This window comes from Marmota flaviventris, chromosome 9 (assembly GCF_047511675.1).
Source record: "Marmota flaviventris isolate mMarFla1 chromosome 9, mMarFla1.hap1, whole genome shotgun sequence".
In the NCBI taxonomy this organism is placed as follows: Eukaryota; Metazoa; Chordata; class Mammalia; order Rodentia; family Sciuridae; genus Marmota; species Marmota flaviventris.
This window is the reverse complement of record NC_092506.1, coordinates 109,012,477-109,018,006: the sequence shown is the minus strand read 5'-3', so window position 1 is coordinate 109,018,006 and position 5,530 is coordinate 109,012,477. Positions and strand designations below refer to the sequence as shown.

At 37.8% G+C, this 5,530-nt stretch overlaps 1 pseudogene; it reads right to left on the bottom strand.

The window, feature by feature from the left end:
• Window positions 1-535: 535 nt before the first annotated feature.
• On the bottom strand, window positions 536-1,145 carry LOC114100659 (ran-specific GTPase-activating protein pseudogene; annotated as a pseudogene).
• Window positions 1,146-5,530: the final 4,385 nt, after the last annotated feature.

Here is a 5,530-nt window from a genome sequence, read left to right as displayed (position 1 = left end):
TGTCAGATTTATTCCACTATCTTTTCTTTTCTCACCCACCCTCCCTTCCCTTCATTCCCCATCATCTAATCCACTGAACTTCTATTCCTTTTTTTTTTTTTTAAATCCCCTCCTCTTTACTGTGGGTTAGCTTCCACATATCAGTGAAAACATTTGACCTTTGTTTTTTTGGGACTGGCTCATTTCACTTAGCATTGCAGTCTCCAGATCCATCCATTTACTGGCAAATGTCATAAAATCATTATTATTTTTTCCCCAGGTTTCAAATGCGTTTTTTATTCACTATTTTTGATGATAGTAAATAAGTGTTTCCACCGTGGGAAAGAAAGTTAGCACAGTACATTTTCATGACTGGGAATGGATTTTCTCAAGTCATCTTCAATAGGGTAAAAACTTAAAAAAAACCCTGAATGTTGGAATTCAGTTCTTTATATAAAATCCTTATGAAAACATAACAGAATAAAAATAAACCCAAAAAGAAGGGCAGGGCAAAATTAAAAGAAGAAAAAGAAAAAGGAAAATAAATTAAGACGACTCAATGCTTCTCCGATTTCTCCTCGGTCTTCTCTCCAGGTTCCTTGTTCTCCTTCACAGAAAGAGCTTCCAGTTCTTGGGTCACTTTTTCAACATTATCATTTTTGCCCAGTCCTTTCTTTTTTCTCTCTTCAAACGCTTTCCTGCATTCTTTAAACTTTGTTTTGAACTTTTGTGCATTCTCAGCGTTTAGGAAGTGAATGGCGAGCGGCTCTGGCTTAGGGTACTCATCAGCAAGTCAGCACGGGTGTTCCAAACCCAGGCACGATCGCTGCCAGCGTTTGGCTTCAGTTCATCATTGGCGTGGTATAGTGGTTGACGCATATCTTCAGGGTCTTGTCCCTCCTCATGAGAAGGCCGGTGGTTCTTTTCTCCTTATGTTTCAGGAGCTTGACATCACCAGTGCCTCCTTCCTTCCATTCTGGAAGATCATTCTATGAAGCAAATAGAAATTGCTCGCATCTTAAAAAGTTCCTCTTCATCTTCCTCCAGTGTTTTAAATTGTTGCTCAGGGAGTGAAACTATAGGCTCGAACTGGGGGTCGTGATTGGACTCATCTACATTTCAGCAGAGGTATCATGGTCATGATGAGGGTCCCCAGCGGCCACCATGGCAACGCTCTGGAGGCAGCTCCACTGGTTTGGTCTTGGCTTACTCCAATGCCTTTAGGCGACTAGTCGTAGCTTCTTTTCTCCCTGTCCTGCACCAGTGCCTCCCACTCTTCCATCAGCCCTGGCACTGAACCCCAACCCCTTACCCTGGTGGTCAAAATCATTATTCTTTATGGGTAATACTCCATTGTGTATATATACCACATTTTCTTTATCCATTGGTCTGTTGACGTGCACATGGGTTGGCTCCATAGCTTAGCTATTGTGAATTGTGTGCTATAAACATTCAGGTGTTTGCATCCTTATAGTAGGCTGAGTTTAAATCCTTTGGATATATGCTGAGGAGTGGAATAGCTGGCTCAAGTGGTTGCTTCATTCCTAGGCTTTTGAGGAATCTCCATACTGCTTTACTGCTTCCCAGAGTGGTTGCACCACTTTGCAGTCCCACCAACTGCTATGACTTGTACAGCATCCACAAAGGATCTTGAGTAGACTCTCGCCTTTCTCGAGACTAAAACACTCAGAGTCACTCCAGGTCAACTGGGCTGCACAAAACAATCACACAGGAGACAGAGATACCTTTTTCTTTGGGTCCTGTGATGGCTCCTCTGACCTTAAGGGTCCGCAGTGAGGGGGGGGGAGAAGCCATTCAAATTAGGCAAGGGGTCAGGTTTCAGGGGGTTGAGTCTAGCTTCATGATGTCTGCTGTTGGCAGGTTGACTGACATCTAGGAAGGCCACACCCAAAGGCAGAGCAAGAGAAGGGGACACACAAAGGGTGTTTCCATGGAACATTCTATCCCAAACAGGTCAAGTATTTCAAAGGAATAGGTGAGTGTAGCTCAATGCCATGGGTGACACACCTACATCTGAAGACACACCCTCAATTTCCTGAACCGGGACAATGTCCAGGTCACTATGAAATGTAGTGACTGGTGAAAGCCTTCAGGATGGAAGTCATGAATCATTCAGAGTGGCTCCCCACAGTAGGGGTGACAGGAGATGGAGAAAAACACAGAGACAAAGAAAACACAGAGACATTTTCAAATAAAGCTGGAGCTAGGTGGGACACTGCACTCTGGTGGAGGAACAGTAACCCCAAACTAGCTCTGCAAGCATATTATACTGGGTCTCATAATCAGGAAGTTAAGCTATAGGGATATTATAAATTGTTTAAGACTTATGTGTTTTCAAAAGGCTTCTTTGTATACTAAAAAGTTACAGAGGTAGAAACATTTTTTTTGCAGCTATCCTGCTGCACCCAGGAAGCCTACTGTAACATCTGCTAAATATTAGTGTCGAGTATCAAGGTTGTTAAGATCCTTGCCTTTTGGCAAGGAATGTTTCCCAGACTTGGCTTTTACAGCACTGCAGGATCAGCCCATGACTGGGATTTCATCCACTCTCCACAACCAACATCGTATGAGCAGACCCCTTTCAGTCCATCTTCACCAACATTTATTGTTACTTGCATTCTTGGAAATTGCCATTTTTAAATAAAGTCTCTTATCCATTACCATTCTGACTGGAGATGAAATCTCAGTGTAGTTCTAATTTGCATTTCTCTGATAGAGATGTTGAAATTTTTTTTCATATATTTATTGACCATTCATGTTTATTCTTTTGAGAAGTGTCTGTTTAGTTCCTTTATCCATTTATTGATTGGGCTGTTTGTTTTTTTAGTGTTAAGTTTTATAGGTTCTTTGTATAGCCTGGATATTAACGTCCTGTCTGAGGAGCAGGTGGCAGATTTTCTCCCATTCTGCAGGCTCTCTTCACACTCTTGATTGATTATTGCCTTTGCTCTGAAGAAGGTTTTTAATTTGATACCATCCTATTTATTGATTTTTGATTTTACTTCTTATTCTTTAGGAGTCTTGTTAAGAAAGTCATTTCCTGAGCTGATATATTGGAGTGTTGGGCCTGCATTTGTTTTGAGCAGGTGCAGGGGTTCTGGTCTAATTCCTAGGTCTTTGATCCACTTTGAATTTTGTGCAGGGTGAGAGATGGGAATAGAAAAGATAGTAGAATGAATCAAACATAACTTTCCTATGTTCATATATGTATATAACATCAGTGAAATTCCACATCATGTACAACCACAAGAATGGATCCTAATTAGAATAAGTTACATTCCATGTATGTACAATAAGTCAAAATATAGCTTCATGATGTCTGATGTCAGCATGTTTACTGACATCTATCATATATATCTAAAAAGAACAAATAAAATATTCATAAGTTAAAAAAACCCCAAAGATTTGTAAGAGACATTGTAAGGGAATATTCAGGAGGACTTCTCAAAAAGAGAATAGATATAGTCAATAAAATTTCCCCCAATACTAGCATAGGTATTTGGATAAATTATGGTGTTACTACAAAGAAAAATCAGGAAGACTGGAAATACGGTAAAAATTATAATTCAGTTTTGAACAATTGGATAATAGGCTGTAGGGAATGCATAAAAAGGCTAAGTGATGCTCAGGAGAAAGATCAGAATATGAAAAATAATAATTAAGGGTCATTCTCATTGATATTGAAGCCATTGGATTAATGAAACCAATGTGGGGAAAAGCATAGGGAAAAATAGCAGAGGGGGAAAAAACCCCTAAATTATTTGGAAATTTCCCAATTATTTTTTCTACTTAATATAATAGGAAGGCTAACTATTATGAAAACAAGCAACTTTTATTATTCTAAGATCCCCCAAATTATGAAGGGATCAAATATTCCTTGTGGCAAACTTGACAAAGACAAATCAAGGAAAGAAAACTTAAGACCAATACCCCCGAGGAACATAGATGCAAAAATTCTCAATAAAATTCTGCCAAATTGCATATAAAAATGTATTAAAAAGATAGACCACCATGCTCAAGTGGGGTTCATCCCAGGGATGCAAGGTTGGTTAAACATATGGAAATCAATAAATGTAATTCATCACATCAATAGACTTAAAGATAATAATAATATGATCATCTCAACATGCTGAAAAAGCATTTGACAAAATACAACACCCTTTCATGTTTAAAACACCAGAAAAATTAGGGATAGTAGGAACATAACTTAAACATTGTAAAACTTAAGTCCAAGGCCAACATAATTCTAAATGGAGAAAAATTGGAAGCATTTCCTCTCAGAACTGGAAAAAGGCACGGATCCCTCTCTCACCACTTCTATTCAATATAGTCCTTGAAACTCTAGTCAGAGCAATTAGACAGGTGAAAGAAATTAAAGGTATATAAATAGGAAAAGAAGAACTAAAATTATCACTATTTGTGGATGACATGATTCTATACTTAGAGGATCTAAAAAAACTCCACAGGAGAACTTCTAGAATTAATAAATGAATTCATTAAAGTAACAGGATATAAAATCAGTACCCATAAATCAATTATATTTCTATACATTATTTTCTGAAAGAGAAATTAGGAAAGCAACCCCATTCACAACAGTCTAAAAATATTTGGAAATCAATCTAACAAAAGAGGTAAAAGACCTCTACAATTAAAATTACAGAACATTAAAGAAAGGCATTGAAGAAGCTCTTAGAAAATGGAAAGATATATCCCATGTTCTTGGATAAGCAGAATTAATATTGTCAAAATGGCCATACTACCAAAAAGCCTTATACAGATTTAATGCATTTCTAATTAAAATCCCAACAACATTCCTCTTAGAAATAGAAAAAGCAATCATGAATTTCATTCGGAAAAATAAGAGACCCAGAATAGCTTAAGCAATCCTTTGCAAGAAGAGTGAAGCAGGAGGCAGCACATTACCAGAGCTTAAACTTTACTACAAAACTATAGTAACAAAAATGGCATGGTATTGGCACCAAAATAGACATGTAGATCAATGATACAGAAGTCATAGAGACAAACCCAAACAAATACAGTTATCTCATATTTGACAAACGCCCCAAAAACATACTTTGGAGAAAAGATAGCCTCTTCTTCAACATATGGTGCTGGGAAAACTGGAAATCCATATGCAGTAAATTGAAATTAAACCACTATCTCTCAGCTTGCACAAAACTTAACTCAAAGTGGATCAAGGAGCTATGAATTAGACCAGAGACCTTATGCCTAACAGAAGAGGGCCCAAATCTTCATCATGTTGGATTAGGTCCTGACTTCCTTAACAAGACTCCTAAATCTCAAGAAATAAATCAAGAATTAATAAATGGTTTGGATTCAAACTAAAAAGCTTCTTTTCAGCAAAGGAAACAATCAACAATGTGAAGAGAGAGTCCACAGAGTGGGAGAACATGTTTACCACATGCACATCAGGTAGAGCACTAGTTTCCAGGCTATATAAAGAACTAAAAAAACTCAACAGCAAAAGAATAAATAACCCAATCAATAAAGGGGCTAAGTAAATGAACAG